The 22205-nt window shown below is 38.6% G+C and overlaps 1 protein-coding gene across 5 annotated transcripts in view; it reads left to right on the top strand.

The window, feature by feature from the left end:
- Window positions 1–22205, top strand: part of LOC123611088 (interleukin 1 receptor accessory protein) — a 138472-nt gene that overhangs the window by 26770 nt on the left and 89497 nt on the right. The gene's annotated exons all lie outside the window — the stretch shown is intronic.

Genomic DNA, 22205 nt, shown 5'->3' with positions numbered 1-22205 from the left:
TGGTGGACTAATGTTTGTATGATACCCATTTTGAAACTGAAGGCATGGAATTCTCTTTTTGGAAGTAATTTTACAAAATTTTTGTCATGAGCCCGTGTGTGGGGAAATTTCTTTCAGTCCTGGTTGTTCCATTGGCCATTCATTTGCTTTCATAAATACCAACATTCATTATTTTAAAATTTGTTTTTCCCTTTTTTCCACATGTTCACTTGCCCTCAGTTTTCCTGCCAGTTTGTAATAAAGAGAGTTAGTCTTTTCTCTCATGTGTGTCTGTGTTTTAGTTTTTCTCCCACTAGAATTAATTTTAGTGAAAATTATACATGTTATAGTATAAATGTTATAGATTTACATATAGTTGTGGAAATATAATTAAGAAAAAACCCTCTCAACCCAGAAATCCTTTCCACAAAGGTAAGAGAGAAAGAAGACACTTTCATCATTAAGTAAGCATTAAACCAGGATATGAAACACATTACAGGCAACCCACTAACAGATGGCAAAAACAGAAAGAAATCTTATCCTTTTATATGGCCAAGCAGCTCATTGCATACATGTTTTTGAGATAAACTACATCTTGTTTTCAAGTAGGATGAATTTGTCATGCAAAGTTCATGCTGACTTAACTTGGTAATTGTTAGTTAATTGGTTTTACTCAGATGAAAAACTTCTCATCTCTTTATTTTGTTTTAATTATACTTTACTGTGGTACAGATTCTTAACCTGAGATCTACACTTTTAACAAATGTATATGTCTAAAATACATTATTGTTGACTATAAGTACAATGCTATAAAGGAGATCTCTATAATTTATTCATCTTTCTTAACTGAAACCTATGCCCATTGATTAGTACCTCTCATTTTCCCCTCCCTGCAACCCCTGGCAACCACCATTGCACTCTGATTCTATGAATTTGACTGTTATAGATACCTCTTCAAACTAGAAACAAGTAATATTTGTCTTCCTGTGATTGGATTATTTCACTTAGCAGAGTGTCCTCAAAGTTCATCCATGTTGTCCCATACTGCAAAATTTCCTTCTTTTTTAAGGCTGAGTAGTATTACGTTGTATTTATATACAACATTTTCTTTATCCCTTCATTTGTGGTTGGGCATTTAAGTTTTCTCCATGTCTTGGCTATTGTGAATAGTGCTACAATGAGTATGGGAGTGAAGATACTTCTTGGAGATCCTGATTTCAGTTGTTTTGGATAAATATCCAGGAGTGGGAATGCTGGATCTGACAGGAAGTAGTTCTACAACTTAGAGCATTGCATCCTACCAAAGTAAAGCATCTCTCCTCCAACAGAAACTAGAGGAAGCATCTCTATCATTTTTTTTAAATTTTTTTCTTAATGTTTATTTATTTCTGAGAGAGAGACAGAGTATGAGCAGGGAGGGGCAGAGAGAGAGAGACAGACAGACAGAATCCAAAGTAGGCTCCACGCTCTGAGCTGTCAGCACAGAGCCTGATGTGGGGCTCGAACTCATGAACCGTGAGATCACGACCTGAGCCGAAGTGGACCACTTAACCGACTGAGCCACTCAGGCGACCCAGCACCTCTATGGTCTTTGGTCTATGGCCCACTGGTCTTTGAGAAAGATATTTCTGTGTCACAAAGGTGACAAGAGACCTATGTAATCTTCAAAAGGATTTATATACTTAAAGAAAGGGGAAGTACCTAATAATGACTAGTTTTCTAAAGTAAATGCGCTGACAAAAAGTGAGGGGGGTGGTGGGAATCTCTTTCCTTATTTTCAAGGAGAATTAAGTCCCTTATTCTTAACTTGCATTTGTTCTTACAGAGGCTAGGGCATATTTTAATATGTCTAACTAAGGCAGTTTGGAATAAAAGTATTTTTGTTTGTTTGTTTGTTATCAACCAGAGATTCAACTGACGGTTGACTTTGGCTTTGTATAAAAAAATATATACCTTCATAATGAAATATGTTTTGAAATTCATTAGCATCTTTTTAATTTTCATTTTTTATCGTGATAAAATATATATAACGTTTATCATCTTAACCATTCTGTGGCAGAGAGTACATTCACATTGTTGTGCAACTGTTGCCACCATCCATCTTCAGCACTTTCCCATCATCCCAAGTTTCAACAGAAATTGTACCCTTTAAACACTAACTTCCTGTATCCTCTGCCCTCCAGCTCCTGGCAACCACCATCATTAGCATTTTAACCTACCTATTAAAAACTGCCCGTGAAATTTCAACATCCTGCCTGTAGTGATAAGTAGAGTTCTATTTGCCCAAGATTCGAAACACAAAGGTGTTTTCTTGGGAAACTGACTGGGAAAAACAACGTTAAAACCTTTGAATGTCATGCCCCCATTTACACAAGTGATGCTACACTAATTACAAATAATCTAAGTCTGTGCAGTTCCCAGAAACACATCATTTGTGCCACTCCATTACTTTCAAAGTAATAAAGAAAAGCTTTTCGAGTGAGATTTTTTTTTTTTTTTTTTTTTTTTTTGCTTATAATTCAGGGATTTTACCAATCTAGACTGGCATTTTCCATGACCTTTGCTCCAGTGAATCTTTATTGTTTTTAATTGATCTTTTGGGTTGTTTTGTGAAACACAGCAAGCTAAATATTGGACACTTCCTACGTGTGTTTAGTTCATAGCTTGCCATGGGTGTCAGGGAGAATAAAGCAGAAGAATTGGTCAGCAATCTGCTGCAATCAGAGAACCTTATTTGAAACCAGCTCTGCTATGTGATTGCTGTGATAGCTTGAGTAGGACACTTCACCTTTTTGCACCTAATTTCTTCATCTGTGAAGCAGGAAAATTATATTTCTTTCTGAATAAGTGTCATGAATATCAAATAAAATAAGACCTAAAAAGCAGCCTACAGTCAAAGCATGGCTTGTTTTGGTTGAGTAAGGTACCTGGTAGAGAGTAGGGGTTTGAAAAATATTTGTTGAATGAACAGATATTGTTCTCGAAGTGAAATTTCCTGGGGTTCTGTTTTTTCCACTCATCGTCCTGGCTTGCCTTATTACCTCTCCACTCTCTGCTTGCCTGTGTTCCTGCTCATACCCCTCTCTCCGGCCCAAATCATGCTTCAGGTAAAAACTCCAGAGTTCAGGGTTTGGGAAGTGATATGAAGGGGCCAAAGGAATGTCTGCTATTCCTCTTATCAGTTCTCCCTTCCTTTTTTTTTAAGTATATTTATTAATTTTGAGCAGGGGATGAGGGGCAGACAGAGAGAGGGAGAGAGAGAATCCCAAGCAGGCTCCATGCTCTTGGTACAGAGCCCGATGTAGGACTCGAACTCACGAACTGTGATATCATGACCTGAGCTGAAATCAAGAGTTGGACGCTCAACGGACTGGGCCACCCAGGCACCCCTCTTCCTTTCTAATCTAGACGTTCCTCAGAGCTACTGAGGAGTTAGAAATAGCAGTTAGAAATACAGTCATCTACTGGAACATACACAGTTAAGAAGAAGGGAGTTCCTTTTTGCCCAGCAGCAGCATGCCCCAGGGATCTCACCCTGGCCAAAAAATAATGAGCTGCAATCATGTTGAATCAGACACTGTGAATCCCCGTGAAACAATATTCTGGGCCTACTTCCCTGTGTAGACACTTGGGCAGGAGCTCACTGGGGTCTCACTTGCTCAGCAGCATCATACATGTGGTAAATGCAAATGTGCATAGTATAAGGCATAATCAAGTACTACCCTGGCAAAGCAGAAGATAGTCCCAGGGCATTCCTGTAAATTGTCTGACAGATTTTAGTGAGAAAACACCTCCCTAAAGGTGATCTGGAGAAAGAGATGAGTGCTGAGAGACCAGAGGTGTGGAAAACAAATGACAGAGTCAGAGTATTTCCCTAGACTGAGAAACAGCCTGTAGAATCACAATATTCAGGAGACCACAATCTTTCAGTCCCACAGCACTGAGCACTTTCTGTGTGCCGAGCTTCATGCGAGGCCTTGCGAGACAGACATTCCTCACAGGTGGACCCTGTTCTCAATCTCAAGAGGGAAAACACACACACTTAACAGTCATACAAAGTAGAACATTCCATTACTGGAACCGTAAGGCAAAGTTGTAGGGAGAAGGGATAAATTGGGCCGGGCTAAGAGAGGGACGGACATTTCATGAAGGAAATGTTTGTGGAAATCGATCTGGAAGGACGGGCAGTGTGTGTTCATGTGAAGAGGGGAATGCAGGTCATACAAGGCAGAAGGGATGATTTAAAGGGAAGGGAGGCGTGGCGCTGATTTGTAGCACCATCTGTGGGAATCTGTGGTGGGAATCCGAGCTTATGAGGAGGGTTCTGAAGAGGGTGAGGTGAGGAGTTGGTGGCACCAGATCCTGGAGGATCCAGAATGTCCCATGAAGGACATCAGGGAAATAGAATTAAGTTGTGCTGTGTGGGAGAATCGGTTTGGTCCTTGACATCAGTCAGTCATTAGGGGTGCCTCATGGCACCCAAAACTTACCTAAACCTTTTACTGCCTTCTTGTTTGTGATGTGGTAGGCATTGCTTCCTTGGGCTTTGGAAAATAAGATTTTGGTCTGTTTTTTCAAGCATCAGTGGATAGAAAGAAGTATTTACATGCAAAAAATACTACCAGTTTTTAGGTCAGCCTAATGAATGCATGCCTTTTCTCATCTTTCTCTTTTTCAGGGAAAGGCAGACCAATGAACACCTTTAATTTTTCGGGCATCTATGAAGTCACAGAGGTGAAAGGGTTATTTGCTGGGTCCCTTTATGTGGTTGACTCCTTTTCTAACTGAAGAAATAACAGCTCCCCTCTGTTTTCTGACTCTGTATCTATGGTGTCTTACACTGTGATTTGGCAATGGTCTTTAAGCATCCGAAATGCTAGAAGAAGTGAAATCATAATTGACTCCAATTAGCTATACTGGCCGAGCATAGCATTACTGTACTTACGTTCACCAGCATGCCTTATGTCTCATTTTAGCTAGTCGTTATGTTAGTGCTTCTCCATCAAATTGCCATGGGGATGGCTTAGTAAATTAGAAAATTGATTTGAATTTCCCACTTTTTTTTCCTCAATTAAGAATTCATGACCCATACCTCACTAGGAGTTTTTAATAATATGTCCTATGAGAGAATTTACAGGAATTTCTCAAAGCCTGGCCTATTGCTGGGTGCCTTTTACAGATGAAACCCCTTTCTTCCTGAAAGAACTTCAGTCAGCATTTCTAAACAGTGCCAAGAACCCTAATAACTTGGAGATATTTTAAACAAAAAATTTGAAAGTCAATTAAGTTTGAGGAGCACTGTGAATGATTCCTAAGTGATTTAGTTCACAGTGTGTATTATTAGCATTCTAAAGGCCCTGAGAAGTCCTGTAAAAGAAGATAACTTTGTAACCTAATTTTTAATCTAATATTAATCACTTAATATTTCTCTAAAACGAGGACACAATACCAAAATGTAATTTCTTGAAATCATTCTCTAGAAGCCCACGCTGGACAATATGGATCACTATGTGACCTTTGGAGGGTCTAGGTTAATCCAAGAATAAAATAAAACTATTAAGAGCCTTGAATTTAGTAGGGGTATTAGGAGTATGTATTGAATTCATTCTCCGTCTACCTGCCAGGATTTATGGGAGGATTTTATTTATTTATTTATTTACTTACTTACTTACTTATTTTGTAACTTGGCGATCCTTTAAAACCTTGTCTGTGTCAACATAGCTGCTGCATCTGATACTATTTTCCTGAACCTGAAGAAACACTGAAGGGGACTGAAATAATAGGACATTAATTTCGGCTACAGAATGCCAATCTTGCTGACCCTGTGGGGTTATTGCAGAGTGAGATTAATTATGCGGACGTGCCACTCCAGGCTTTGGAGTTGAAGTACCCTGTTGTAATGCATGGCAGGGTCGTTCATGTAGTCGGCATCTTGATATGATTATTATTCCACCAAGGTTTTACCCGCCCCTAGACAATTACAGAACCACTTACCAGCATCTCTCATTGACTCCTTATTTAAAATTCCCAGGGCCACAGCAGGCATTCAGGTCCTTTTGTTGGAGACAGCTACAGATCAATGGCATGAAGCAGCATGGGATTTCCTTTCGGACATGATAAATGCTGAGATTGTTTGCTTAGCAGAAGATAGTCATTCAGCCCCCCAGCAGAAAATAATGTTTCTGCCCCCATGTCGCTGATACAAACATCTAGAATAATGGCAGCAAAACCAGAGAGGGAGCACATAGTAGAAAGATCATGAGATTTGGGGTCAAGGTATCTGAGTTTGAACACCATTAATGCTGGACCTTTGGGGAAATCACTACTTTTTCTGTAAAATGGGATTGATATTAAATGTCAAACTCCTGGCAGTCTTAAGAGGCTTAAATGAATATACATATGAATATATAAGCTTTGTGAGTGACACAGTGTTTTAAAAATATTGTGTTTCGTGTGCTAATGAGAACGCCTTCCTTTCTTGAACTGGCAGTGTCGGCATAATTGAACATGCGTTTAAGGGCTCCATAGCTTGGGTAATATCCTATTAACTCCTATAATCACTAGTACTGCTACCTAGAGTAGAAAGTGGTAACCATGCATTGCTATGATTAGCAGCTGCATTGGGTGTATGCCCGTGAAATGATGTGCAGGACAAAGTTTCTGTTTCTAATAGTTGTTCTTAGTCTGTGGTTTCAGGGACTTCATAACTGCAAGATAATATTCATCTAATTGGAATTTTTCAGCAAGTTTTCCTTCCTGTTCTATGCCCAGTGGTCAAAAGTAAGGCTTGTTTTACTCTAACTTTGCACTAAATGCCTTTCCTCCTATGCATGGCTGCATTTCAGCGTGTTACCTGTCTCCAGAGTCCAGCTGTATTGCCATCTGATTCAAGGAGCCTCTCATCCCGCCCAATCCCTCTTGCCTCCCCCCCCACGCCAATTAAAATGCAGATAATTCCTTCTTTACAGCATGTTCCTTGGACTCATTTGTATACTTATGATGGTGTAAGCAAACATAGCTAAACTGCTTTGTGTAGTTAAAGAAATAATAATAGTAAATATGCATTAAGGCATTTTGTATATGTTCACTTACAAGATTCTGTCAACAAACATATGAAGTAGGGACTGTTATACTCCCCCATTGTACAGTTGAGGAACCTAAGCACACACAGATTAAGTAATCTGTACCAATATTCTACAGGTACTAAGTGAAAGAACCAGGTATTGGAATATTTAACTAAAAGAACAGATTTAGCTACAGGGTTGTAATTAACAATATGCATGTTAGGAGATCCCTAGTAGGTTGTGAGTTCCTGGATGTTCAAATCTGTTTCATCTTTTAGCATTTAATGTCGCATAGTAGATCCTCAGTTATCATTTATTAGCTTTGCATTGGAAATCACAAAATCCCCACTTGTACTTTGTCTAACCCACCCTCCCCCCCCCCACACACATTATCTATCTATCTATCTATCTATCTATCTATCTATCTATCTATATGGATATGTGTGTGTGTATGTATACACATATATTAGTATATGTTCTGTCCTCCTGCTCAATTTTCTTGTCAGAGCATTTTAAAACCTCATATTAAGTGCTGCTTGAGCACCTCTCTGTGAGGGCACTGTTTTTTTCTAAGTATCATATTTGTTGGAAATAGGGTCACTTGAGTTTTTAGTGGTTTATGGATCAGCAGATAATAGCACTATAAAATTCCAGCCCATTGTCATTCTGATGAAAGGGGGATTGCATGCTCTTACTTTATTTGCAATAAAATCACCAAATATCAAATGCATATGTAAAGAACTGTGGCCAGAGCCCCTCACCCCTTCCCTCCATCCAGAGTGATCTGGTAGACTGAGGTCACATCCCAGACTATGGGACTGGTGGGTACACATTGCCATCTGTCAGGATAATCCTGGTGTCCAAAAAGCCGTGAAAGAAGCCATAGAATTTTTTCAACCGGGACACAGATGCCCACAGACTCACACAGTGTTAGTTCATAAGGGGACGTTCTTTAACACTTTAGATACAGAGAGATGATACTTTCTTTAAGGCTCTCTACTTTTGGCTTATGTGGGTTCCCAGAAAGGCTTGGAATATTATCTCTGCATTTCAGGGACAAGACTGGAGGTAGGAATGGAGAGGATGCCTAATGGATTGTTCTCTCTAACAGGCAGAATGCTTGAAAGCAGAGGCTGGCCTAAAGGCCCCATGTTTTCTCATCATTAGCAGTGTCAGTTTGGTACGTGGTAAGTCTTCTGTGAAAGTTCTTTTTTAACTTGTGACTTGAACTCTTCTTAATAAAGCTAGTTGTGGAAATTAAGCCACCTGCGGTGCATAAGCAGAGTCATACCACTAATTAATGCAAGAGTCAGGACTAGGACCCAGGACCCATCCCTCTTGTTTCTCTGCATAATTGACAGTGAGGAGCCCTTAGGCACTACGGGATCTGTTTGAGTAGCTGAAGCTCCTGACGCTTCCAGGTCCCTGAAGACGAGTGCAGGTGAAGCTCTAGTCTGATGGATGATAGCAAGCCAGTCATTTTTTCCTGCCAGAAGCAAAGATGACACAGGGAAGTGATCTTGTGAAAGGACAATTGATTCTGTTGTGAGACCAAGATGGCAGAGACCCATTCAAGTCTAATTTCTGAAGGTGGGTTCAGTATTTAAGCAGTGGATTTTGAGGAGAGCCACAGGGCTCACAGTGACGTGTGTCTAGACCCACTCTTGGAAGAGAGGGCATCCTTTGGATGGCTTTTAGCCCTGCTGAACAATCTAGTTTGCACATGAAGATGTGTGTAAAATAAAGCATTAACATCTCATATTTGCATCACACTTCACTGTTATGAAGCTTTTCCATGAATAGTGTCTAATTTGATCCTTACAGCAGCCTATGAAGTAAATGTTTGCAATCCTATCTTACTGATGAGGATACTGGGATCCACAGTAAATTATCTAAGGGGCACACAATTAAAGAGTGACCAACAGCAAACTAGAACAGAGATTGACTGTGTCCTTGGGATAGGTTCTTTCTACTTTTCGGCAGTTGCCATATGCATATACGTGTTTATTGTGTAATAGTGTTGGACTGTGGACATAAGCTTGGAGTCCTGGTCCAAAATGGGAGACGAAAAGGGGAAAAAAAACCTAAATAGTACAGATCAGGATAGACAGTTCTCAGGGTTCTAAGAGAAGTACAGATACCTGCTTAGAGTTTTTAGAAAAGGTATCATTTACTTTTAGCCAGCAACAAGATAAGAGAGAATCAGGAAAGTCTGCAGAATGGGGATAAAGTTGTGGGGAACTGTCGATTTACTTCCTTTCCCTGGTAGCCAGTTTAGTCCCGAGTTGGGTGACTTTGAGAAGCATCTGTATCTTATAAATTGAGGATTGATCTGGGAATTAGGGTTCGGGCTCTCCCTTCCCCAGTTAAATTTTTTACTATCTGTAGCAGGATTTCCAATGGAACTCTAAGATGTATAATGCATAAAAAAGGGGTTCATGGTCAAACAGCTTTGGTTAATGCTGTGCTCAAACAAGTCAACCAGGATATTTACTTGGCAGATGACCAGAGTCTTTAAAATGCTAATGTGTATACTGAATCTCCACGAAAGAACTTTGGGACGTGTCACTCTTCAAAATCATTTGGCCACATGGTCCTTTGGCAGAATGCACATTATGGGATATGACAGTTTGATAGTTTCCATCATGTACTTTGGTGTGATTATACAATATGACCATATACTTGTTCTCGTCTCTACTTTTTTCTTGTGTGTGTGTGTAAGTCTGACTTGGCTCCCAAACTGTTAGATCCATGATCATAAGAACTGTATGTTTATTTCTCTATACCTCACAGTTTCTGTTAAAGTTTATGAAATAGGGGTTCAATAAATCTTGATTTGAACAAAATTTGATTCTGTAGATGCAGAAGCGAGAGCGTACAGTCTTTATGGAGAAATCAATGGAAACTTGGCCACAGCTTTGTTACCTGTGGCCTCTCTAACAGTTTGTACGTGATGTCTTTCTCTTGTGAGCCTCAAAGGCAGCATCCTGATATTCAGGCCATCCCTTTGAATTAGAGGTCATTAGTGGCAGTATTCTTATATGACATTTAAAGGGAGAAAACCTTGGATGGCTAAGAAGCTTTTCTATGCTGGAAAAAGTAATTAATTTCCTAACCTGGAGGTTACTGGATCTGAGCCTATAAGGTGACATGACTGTTTTGTGTCTGTGATAGCTGTAATGTCACCTACTTCCCTACTTGAACTCCAGATGGCATCATATTTCCCCAGGGAGCTGCTCCCTCCTCTCTCCTCTCACACGTTGTGAAATGCCTTTGGTTTAGCACTGTGCTTCAAGACTGTAAGCTCCAGGAGGACAGGGGCATTTTCCATACCTCCTCCGCCCTCAGAGTGTGTCCAGAGCTTGATAAATATTTGTTGAGTGACTTAGAAGGGATCTTAGGTACATTCTCATAAATATTCTTCTCCACTGCAGCCATAAAACTCCCTGAAATGATTCCCTGTCATATTCGGTGTTGGATGTTAAGCTGCTTTCTTGATTTAAAAGGTTATAGTGTTACCCTGTAGTTTTCTCTAACCTCTCCGTGTTGTTTAAACCACTCTAACTTCAATCAAGTGAAAGTTTTTCCGTAATATTTTGAAGAAGCATAACATATTAACAGTAAAATACACAAATACTACGTGTACAGATTGATGAATTGTTACAAATGCATCATTATGAAATCATCACCTGACTAAAAGATAGAATATTACCAGATCTTGGAAGATGTATTCTTGCCTGTCTCCATCAATATTGCCAAAGGTAATCCAGGTTCTGATGTGAAGTAAGTAATTTATGCTGTTCCTTTTTGAGGAAGTGTTCTCCACTGCTTCAGATTCTTTCAACTCTAAACAAGCAAAATAAAAATTTCAGCTTATTTCATATAAACCCAGCAGTATAACACATTATATTAAATTTCTGTCCACATGTCACGTCATTTGGTCCTCTGTAACCACCTCATGAGATAGTCATGGCGGAGGGTTTTACTTCCATTTAAAAAAAAAATGAGGTATTGAAAGACTAGAGAAGGAAAATGCCCTGGACCATAATCTCCCCAAGTTCAACTTGATTGTAGAGGGTATCATATGAATCTTAGCTTTTCCATAAGGTACAGAGGCTGGATTTACAACTATTGTCAATCAGAGGACCGTCTTCTCTGAAATATTTAGGGAATAGAGCACTACACTTGGACCTGGTACAGCAAGTTTTGCCCAATGGTCAATGGTCAACTTGAACTAAGTCACTTGGGCTCTTCTTTTAACTAATATTAATGATAACTCCCATTGGTCAACTGCTCCACATTTTCTCAAGTTTTTCACGTTTGTTATCCACTTTAATAAGAGATAATGATAATCAGTATTTGCTGAAAGCTTCCTATGTGCCTGGACAGTGCTAACTCCTCTACAGGAAATATCAACTACACTCCTCCCAACAGACTGATGAGGTAAGTATTGTCACCCCCACCATGCAAACTCCTACCTCAGTCTCCCTGTGTACGTGGTTAATACTTAACCATCAAATTGTCCACCCACTAGGAAATGGAACACTCTTTTCATTCTCAGTAAGAAGTGTCCATGAACATCTAGCATGACAGTCTTAACTTAGTCATCAAGATAGTGATCAGCTTATGACTCTTAAGTGGTTGTTATGAATCTTTATCTCCTCCACTCTCAGGCTATTCAAGGTCAAACAATCAAACTTAGAACTCCAACTGTAGTGTGCTTCTTAAGGTTTCTTTCACCTTCATCTCACTGAAAACCTAGTTCTAGTTCTCTCTCATGAAGGATGAGACTTGATGATATTTCTTCCCTCACCCCACAGAGCATGATGCTGTTCAAAATATTAAAGAACAAAAGGAAATCAATCTGTTCACATTCTATTCCAAGCTTCTAAAGATGGCAGGTGGTATATTATATATGTCCTCTCAGAGTTCCCAACACTCTGAAGCTCTTTAGTAACAAAGGGGAAGGTAATATCTAAGAGGAGTGTGCCAATGTTTTCTGGAGTGAACTTTGACTCAAGGTTAGTGACACTGGCTTATGCTGAAAGTGGGGATGTTTCATTGATCTTTCTATGTATTTCTACTGCTGGACTTTTCTGGAACATTCAGTACTTAACAACAGGACAGTGTTATTTTCAAAGTAAATGTTGAAAATAGAAACCATATTTAGGTTAAAACAGCTTTCATTTATTTAACCTGTCTACAAGGGTTCACAAATCATTTGCAGAACTGTTAAAAAGGAAGACTCATGCTACTTAGAAAAATAAATTTTTAATTAACATACAATAAGATTGACTTTTTTAAAAGTACAACTCTATGAATTGTATAGACTCATTTAATCACTGACCCAGTCAGGACACAGACTCTTCTATCATCCCAAAGACACTACTGTGCTATCCCTTTATAGTTAACACCTGCCCACTACTTCTAGCCCCTGATCTGTTCTCTGTCACTCTAGTTTTGTCTTTTCAGGTATGTCATTTAGATGGAACTGGACAGTTGGTAACCTATTGAGACTGCCTTTTTTCTCTTAACATAATACCTTTGGCATTCATCCAAGTTGTTGTTATGGACAGCTCGTTGCTTTGTCTTGCTGAAGAGTAGGCTATTTTTTCCAGTATACCAGTTTGTTTATCCATTTGCCTGTTGAAGGGCATTTGAGTTGTGTCCAGTTTTTGACAATTAATAACAGAGCTGCCGTAAACACTCATGTACAGGTTTTTGTGTCAACATAAGTTTCCAGTTCTCTTGGGTAAATACCCAGGAGTGGGGATGCTGCATCCTATGGCAAGTGTATGTTTGACTTTCCAAGAAGTGGCCATGTGATTTTCCAGAGAGGCAGTGTCATTGTGTAGTCACCGCAGTAGGACGGTTTCAGTTGCTCTGTATTCTGTTTAGCACTCAGCATTGCTACTATTTCTTACTTTAGTGATTCTGAAAGGTATGTAGTGGTATCTAATTTTGTGCTTTTAATTTTCATTTCCCTTATGGCTGATGATGTTGAACATCCTTTCCTGTGTTAATTTACCTCCTGAATATCCTTTTCAGTAAATGTCTCTTTAAGACTTTTGACATTTAAAACTGGGTTGTTTAGATGGATAAAGAAAACGTTGTGTATACACACAACCCCATGCACAGAAGGAAATTTTACCGTTTACAACATGGATGGACCTAGAGGATATTATGCTAAGCATTTAAGTCAGACAAAAAAAGGCAGATACCAAATGACTTCACTTATATGTGGAATCTTAAAAAACCAACAGACAAATAAAGAACAGAAATAGACTTATAAATACAGAGAACAAATGTGATTACGTGTGGTTACTATAGGTGATGGGCAATGGGTAAAACAGGTGAAGGTGATTAAGAGGCACAGACTTCAAGTTGTAAAATTAGTAAGTCATACGGATGAAAAGTACAGTATATGTATAGTCAATATTGTAATAGCTTTGTATGGTGACAGATGGTAACTGTACCATGGTGAACATTTTGTAATGTATGTAATTGTCAAATCACCATGTTGTATCCCTGAAACTAATATTATATTTTGTCAACTGTACTTCAATTTTTAAAAAAGTTGGGATGCTTATACTGTGATTCCTACAACTTTATTCTTCGTTTTCAAAATGTTTGTCAAAATTCAAGGCATTTCTCTTTCCATATACGTTTTAAAATCAGCTTGTCCATATCTAGAAACAAATCTTGCTAAGATTTTTTATTGGAATTTTATTAAATATGTCGATTAATGTGGGGGGAGAATTGATATCTTTCTATGCGGAGTCTTTCAATCCATAAATATGGTATGTCTCTTGCATTATTTTCTATTGCCACTAATAAATTACCAGAAACGTGGTGGCTTAAAACAACATCCATGTATTACATCACAGTTTCTGTGAGGCGGTTCAGGTACAATATTCTCTGCCTAGTGTCTTACGTGGCTAAAGTTAAAGTGTCAGCAAGGTTATGTTCCTTTCTGGAGGCTCTGGGGAAGAGTATGGTTGCAAAGCTGGGCAGATTTTTTGAAAGTTTTTATTTAAATTCCAGTGAGTTAACCTAAAATGTAATATTAGTTTCAGGTGTGCACTATAGTGATTCAACAGTTCCATACATTAGCCAGTGCTCATCACAACCAGTGCACTCCATAATACCCATTATCTTTATAACTCATACCTCCATCTCCCTTCTAGTAGCCATCACTTTGTTCTCTACAGTGAAGAGTCTATTTTTTGCAGCGCTCCCTCTCACTTCCCCCCCTTTGCTCATTTTTTTTTTTTTTTGCTCCTAAATTCCACATATGAGTGAAAACATATGGTATTTGTCTTTCTCTGACTGACTTACTTCACTTAGCATAGTACTCTATAGCTCCATCCATGTTGCTGCAAATGGCAAGATTTCATTCTTTTTTATGGCTTAATAATATTCCATTGTATATATATACCACATCGTTTTTATCCACTTATCTATTGATGGGCACTTGGGCTGCTTCCATAATTTGGCTGTTGTAAATAATGCTGCTGTGGACATCGGGGTGTATGTATCTCTTTGAATTAATATTTTTGTATTCTTCAGGTAAATACTGAGTAGTATGATTGCTGGATTGTAGGATAGTTCTATTTTTAACTTTTTGAGGAACCTCTATGCTGTTTTCCAAGTGGCTCCATCAGTTTGCATTCCTACTGAGTGTAAGAGAGTTCCTCTTTCACCACATCTTCAAGTTGTTGGTAGAATTTTATTTCCCATGTTGAAGGCCCTAGTTACCGTTTTCTCACTGGCTGTCCGGCTATCAGCTGAAAATCTCTCACAGCTGTAGAAGGTCACCTGCAACCAAACAGAAGGTACTTGACAGGTTACTACATTTATCTTTAACACCAAAGTCCTCTCAAGTTCTTTTCTCACTTCACATTTCCATGATTTGTCTGTCTGCTACATCTCTCTGACTTTAACCAGAGAAAGTTCTTTGCTTAAGGGCTGATGTTAATGATTAGATAGAGTCCATGTGGATTATCTAGTATAATCTCCATATTTTGAAGTCCATAACGTTAATTATGTTTGCAGAGTTCTTTTGGCTAAGTAGGGCAACAAAACAGATTCCAGGGATTTAGGGCATGAGGCCATTTTGCCAACCATGTATTTCTATTTATTTAGGTCATCTTTGATTTCTTTTATCAATATTTTATATATTTTAGCATACAGACCTTTTTACATATTGGTTAGACTTTTTGCTCAGCATTTTTTTTAGTTATTATAACAAGTCTTGTTGTTTATTTTTAAATTCTTTTAATGTTTTTTTTATTTTTATTTTATATTTGAGAGAGAGAGAATGAGAACACAAGCAGGGAGGGGGCAGAGAAACAGAGACAGAATCTGAAGTAGGCTCCAGGCTCCTGGAGAAAGCCTGATGTGGGGCTCGAAGTCAGGAGCAGTGATATCATGACCTGAGCCAAAGTCAGATGCTTAACTAACTGAGCCACCCAGGCGCCCCTTATTATAAGGAGTCTTTTAAAAAGTTTTGTTTTCTAGGCACCTGGGTGGCTCAGTCCAGTTAAGCGTCCTCTGACTCCTGGTTTCTGCGTTGGTCATGATCTCACGGTTTGGGTTTCTGAGTTCAAGCCCTGCATTGGGCTCCGCACTGTGAGTAGGAGTCTGCTGAGTATTCTGTCTCTCTCCCTCTCTTCCTGCCCCATCCCTGCACACACACTTGCGCTCTCTCTCTTTCAAACTGAATAAATAAACTTAAAAAAGTTTTGTTTACCGTTGTTATTGCTAGTATATATATTTTTTTCATGTTAATTACATATGCTGTGACTTCTTTTTTTGTAATAAATTCTTTAGGGTTTTCTATGTTGAAAATTACATCATCTGTGACTAGCCTTACTGTACTAGTTAAGACTTCCAGGATGATGGTGAATAGTACTAATAATGAATATCCTTGTCTTGCTGCTGATCTGAGTGGAAAAGTATTTGGTTTTCAACATTAGATGTTATGTTAGCTGTAGGTTTTTTATAGATGCTCTTTATTGGTTTGAGGAGGTTCCCTTCTATTCTTAGTTTGCTAAGGACTTTTATCATGAATGGATACTGAATTTTGTCAAATGTTCTTCTTGCGTCAATTAAGATAATCATGTGGTATACTTATTTAGACTTTTAAAATACTGAAACCAGTGTTGCATTCCTGGGTTGAACTCTGCTTGGTTGTGGGATATCTGTAGATTTGTTTACTTATATCATCTGTGGCAGAATTTCGAATCAGAGTAATGTTGTGTCATAAAATGAACTGATAATTGTTTTGTCTTTTATTTTCTGGAAGAGATTATCTAGAAGAGATGCTATTTGTTCTTCAAATGTTTGGTCAGATTCACCAGTGAAATCATCTGGAGCTTGGAAATTTCTTTTTTGTAAGGTTTCTAATAGCAAATTTAATTTAAAAAAAGAATGATAGGACCAATAACATTGTACATTTCATTTTGGATGAGCTTTGGTAGTTTGTGGGCTTTGAAATATTGGTCCATTTCATCAAAATTATGTAATATGTGACTAGAATATTTAGTATTCCCTTAATTACCAGTTTCCCCTTTATTACCATTTTAATGCCCCATGATCATTAGTGATGTAGCCTCTTTTATTTCTGACATTAGTGATATGTGTCTTTTTTTTTCCATTGGTTTACCTGTTTAGAGGTTTACCAAGTTTTTTATTGTTGTTGTTCTTTTTAAAAAACCAACTTTTGGGTTCATTTTTTTTTTCTCTTTAAAATTTTTTCATCTCTACTTTTCATCGTTTCCTTCATTTTGCTTGCTTGTTGTATTTTTCTCCTCTTATTCTAGGTCCTTAAGGTAGATGATTAGCTTATTGACTTCAAATTTTTCTTCTTTTCCAATATAAACCTTTTAATACTATAAATTATTTTCTAAATGCTGCATTAGTTGCATCCCACTCGTTTTGGTATGTTGTATTTTCATTTTTGTTCAGTTTAAGAATTTTCTAATAGTCTTCTTTTTGACCCATGAATTATTTAGACACACGATTGACCCTTGAATAACATGGTTTTGAATTGTGCAGATCCACTTATACACAGATTTTTTTTTCAATAAATGTACTACATTTCTGTCAATGTATTTTCTGTTTCTTATGATTTTCTTAATAACATTTTCTTTTCTCTAGCTTATTCTATTGTAAGAATATTGTATATAACATATATAGCATACAAAATATGTGTTAACCAACTCTTTGTATTAATGGTAAGCCTTCTGTCAACAGTAGGTTGTTAGTAGTTAAGTTTTTGAGGAACCAAAAGTTATGCATGGATTTTTGACTGTGTGGATGGTCAACACCCCAACCCTTTCTTGTTCAAGGCTCAGCTGTATATACCTTAATTTCTAAGTGTTCGAATATTATCCTGTCATTTTCTTTTATTGGTTTCTAGTTTAATTCTATAGTTAGAGCATATATGCTCAATTCTTTTAAATTTGTTAAGGTTTAATTTATAGTTCATAATATAGCTGATCTTGGTAAATTTCCTATGTGTACTTGAAAAGAATGTGCTTTATTTACTTTTTGGAGTCTTCATATAATTGTTTTATGCATTCTTCCCAGGTTTATAGCTGCGTTCGTTAAGAGAAACAAAGTGGGTTTTGCTTACTTCGTTTTACTCATCATTAGAGTTTTCCATGTCACTTTGTTGGTAATTTTATTTACTGGTAAATATTCTTTTCTGAAGTATTCTGCACAAGGGTCCCTTTATGGTTCAAAAACTATGAACTAGATAAAAGATGGATGGTGAAAATAACTTTGATTTCTTAATAAATGCCATCGCTCCCTTTCTGTAAGATGGGATAATTAATAACTTGTCCCATGTCCTTTAAAGGCTTGTTTGTCATATCTTAGGTGAGCATACATGCAAAATCTGCTCAAAGTTTATTAGTAAGTTAGAGAAGTAAGTTAGGTACAGTTACTGAGTTTATCAGTAAGTTATGATCTGGATGGGATCAGGACTTAAGGAAGTGATTTGGCTGCAGGGTCGACCCGGCATGGAGATGACCATCTAGGGTTTGTAGCTTGGTGTTTATGGCCAAATTTTCAGTGCACAGATCATAGCAAAGGACATCTGTCAACCAGGAATGAAGCAGCTCATGGCAACTCTGTGGTTATCGGAGGCATATCTAGCTTGGAGCAAGACCTTATGGGGGACAGAATTCAGGCTTCTGGAAAAGAGTACTGACAAGCCCCAGGTGGAAGGTCCATGTTCCAACTAGGTAGATGGGCTTCAAAGAGTGGCTAGGATCTGGGTATGGGCTAATGTGGAATCAGGAAACTGAGTGAGAAATCCAGTCCTGTGGCCTGGTGAAATATTACAGTGCAGGAAGAAGGCGAAGTGATTCAGGGATAATACCAGCCTTGGGGTAGGAGACCTAGTTTCAGCCTGTCGCCTGCTGGCCCTGTGAGAGAATCATTGGTCAGAGCTGACTCAGAGGTAAGGAGATCCTGAAGCTTAGTAAGCCTAGAGAATGCAGGCAATGGAATGATTCATATGCAGGGGTAGATGTTAAAGTGCTGACCACATGTTAACAATCATCATTAATATTATTGCTGATTACATAAAAATAAGTACATGTTTGAAACTTTTGCCAGGTGGTATTGGCATCTGAGTTGGTATACCAGGGAACAGTGGAATTAAATAGGAGCGAAGTACCAATACCTAAGAGGGGACGTATGAAAATGATTAGACGGTAGGTAAAATGGATAGTGCAGGAAAGGCTGACTGGGAATTTATTTTTGTTGGTTGCAATCATCTGAAGCAAGGGCAGAGTCTGTTAAATGCCATGGCAGTAATCTAAAGCTGGGTTGTAATTCAGACCATGAGAAACTGTGTGTTATTAGGCAGGTTCCTTTGCTTTCTGACAGCTTTTCCATCTCTGAAAATATCCAGCACCCTCTCTCCCCAAGACACAAGAACCAAAAATGTATTACTAGTCACAATAATAAAATTCTGAGGGAGAACGGAAGACGATGTTAAATGAACCAGCCAACCTCCTCCCACTAACCTTGGTACCTTTGGTCTGTCAAACCAGCCTGCACAATCACATTTTCTTTTCAATCTGCTTTATTCTAATTCATCACAGGACAGGACTGACCCTGGATTTGTGTTTGCACACAGGTTATCTTTAGATTGGCTTTACCTTGATGACCTGACTCCTTGCTGCCTCTGAAATAATCCAGTTACTCAAGGGAATATCAATTAAGGCCCTCAGTCACACTAATTAGAATGTCTTCTAAGTGTTGCCCTAGGAATTCAGCAGCTTATAAACAGGCGAATTGGGACAATCCAGAGGTGTGGGCTTTTTGTTTTGTTTTGTTTTGTTTTGTTTTGTTTTGTTTTGTTTTTTTATATATAGCCAAAAGCAATTTGAGAGGGACAGTGCTTTAGCACACGGAGTATTGAGGCTGAAGTTACTGTGCCCTGAATCTGCAATGAAATATCTGGTTGTTCTCCACTGACAATGATTAATGCAGAATTATTAAATACTTTTATTAATGACTTGGATGAGGGCATAGGTGGCATGCTGATCAAGTTCATAGATGACACAAAGCTAGGAGTTAAACAATTACTGTGATGACAGGCTCAGGAGACAAAATGATTTCAAGACAGAATTTAAAGGAAAAAAAAAAAGAGAGGTTAGAGTGGGAGAGAGCCAAAGCATAAGAGACTCTTAAAAAATGAGAACAAACTGAGGGCTGATGGGGGGTGAGAGGGAGGGGAGGGTGGGTGATGGATATTGAAGAGGGCATCTTTTGGGATGAGCACTGGGTGTTGTATGGAAACCAGTTTGACAATAAATTTCATATATTTAATAAATAAATAAATAAATAAATAAATAAATAAATAAAAAGACAGAATTTAGTGGCAATACATCCACACATTCTGGCAAGAATGATCTCCAGAAGGCACAATTTGATGATCAAGTCAGTCTTCTAATCAGAAACCTTCATTGATTTCCTATTTTCTGTTTAAATTAAATCCTGAGTCCTTTGCTTGCTATTCAAGGCCTTGCTAGAATCTGATCCTAACACTCCCCGCCTTCCAACAAACTCTTTATCGTTCTTTTACTAATACCCTGTGCTTGAGCCAAACCGAATTATTTACAGACTATTTCCTTTTTATGTTCCATGCTTTTCCTATCTGTGAACATTATTCTCCACTGAGTTTCTTTTCCCCATTTTCCTTCTGCTTCAATTCAGTTCTTGCTCAGTTCAAAAGCTACTCCTTGTATTTAGTCTTCTTTGATTGCTTTGGCTGAAGTAATCTCTTTCTTTGGCTAATCTTCGATAACACTTATCTGTTCCTCTCTATGCTTATCAGTGTTTACTTTGTACTGTCATTATTTTTGTGCACATTTTAAGTCTTTGCTAGACCTGCTTAGTGCTCGAACTTGTCTGATAAATCTTTGTATACCTTATAGTGCCTCTGCATGTGTCTTGTTCATAGCTGTGACGTTGTAATGATTTATGTCCTCTACTGGGAAGAAATGCCTTTAGAGGAGGTCCCTGTATTTGTATCACAGAGACTTGTAAACAGAAGGTTGTCAGCACATGTTTTATTGAATAAATTAATGACAGAAGAGTGCCCTAAGTTAACGATGTAAGAATTGGAAGGGAATGGTGGTGGTAAGAAAGAAACATTTAATCTCTGGGATAAAAAGGTTGTTTAGGATATAATAAACTCACTTGTGGTTTTTGAACGGTCATGCTAAAGGAGAGAGTACAATATGAACTGGAGATTTGTGGTGATCAGTGATCAAGAGAGGTGACAGGTGTCAGAAATTTGCATTGTCCTTTAAAGTGAGCAGGTACTCTGGACTGCTCAGGCAGTACCAGTTTATACCTTTGTTTTGGTGCCACACTCTTACAGGTGTCTCATTTAAATTTTCTTTTTTTAATGTTTATTCATTTTTGAGAGACAGAGTCAGAGCGTGAGCTGGGGAGGGGCAGAGAGAGAGAGGGAGACACAGAATCTGAAGTGGGCTCCAACCTCTGAGCTGTCAGCACAGAGCCTGATGCAGGACTCCAACTCACAAACCGTGAGATCATGACCTGAGCCGAAGTTGGATGCTTAACTAAGGGAGCCACCCAGGTGCCTCCACACGTGGCTCATTAAAAGTGCTATTGTGGGGGCGCCTGGGTGGCGCAGTCGGTTAAGCGTCCGACTTCAGCCAGGTCACGATCTCGCGGTCCGTAAGTTCGAGCCCCGCGTCGGGCTCTGGGCTGATGGCTCAGAGCCTGGAGCCTGTTTCCAATTCTGTGTCTCCCTCTCTCTCTGCCCCTCCCCCGTTCATGCTCTGTCTCTCTCTGTCCCAAAAATAAATAAACGTTGAAAAAAAAAAAAGTGCTATTGTGTGGCCACCCTATCAAATACCTCTTACACCTTTTTTTAGATTATTGGGTCCCTATGGTTGTGAACCTTGTGTCATGGGCTAATATTGGCTGGATGTGGCATAAATCCCATCTCTGTCACTTACTAGAAATGAGATCTGGACAAGTTATCAAGACCTCTGTAAGCACCCATAGGTGACTGCTGTGTTCAAAACAGCGACAGCCTTGAATATGGAATTTTTCAGAAATATCCAGGTATCAGTAGTTATATCCCTACCAAGGATTTATCAGGGGGAAGGTATGTCTAAGGTAGTAAGGAAATAAGTTTCGCAGGATTGTTAAATCTCTAGGCCTTCTGTATTAGAGATCATGCAACCAAATGTAAGGGCATAGTTCTTGCTAGTTGGCTGGTTCAGCTGGTTATCAATAGAAAGGCTAACCGTCACAGAAACCCTACTTTACCCTCATCATTTGTCTCTTCCAAGGAGAAGAGGAGAGCAGACACAGCAGGACATGAGGTTTATATAATTCCCCCTGCTATAAAGTCAGAATGTAGTGGACTATAAACCGAGTTTGAACCCAGGATTTCTAGACTTTCTATTTATCACTAAGAAGGAGAAGTGCCTGGGTCATAAAATATTTCCAGACCACGAGAATGCTAAAGAGATCAAATTTATCTGCCAGAAATGTGACTCCTGATGAAAACATTGAAGAGGAATATTTTTCTTAAGTAGGCAGTTATAGTTGAATGATTAAGAGATTGTTCTAGAGCCAAACTGCTGGAGCTTGACCATT

The sequence above is a fragment of the Leopardus geoffroyi genome, chromosome C2 (genome assembly GCF_018350155.1).
Source record: "Leopardus geoffroyi isolate Oge1 chromosome C2, O.geoffroyi_Oge1_pat1.0, whole genome shotgun sequence".
Lineage (NCBI taxonomy): Eukaryota > Metazoa > Chordata > Mammalia > Carnivora > Felidae > Leopardus > Leopardus geoffroyi.
The sequence above is the reverse complement of the archived record's forward strand: the minus strand, read 5'-3'. Positions and strand labels throughout refer to the sequence as shown.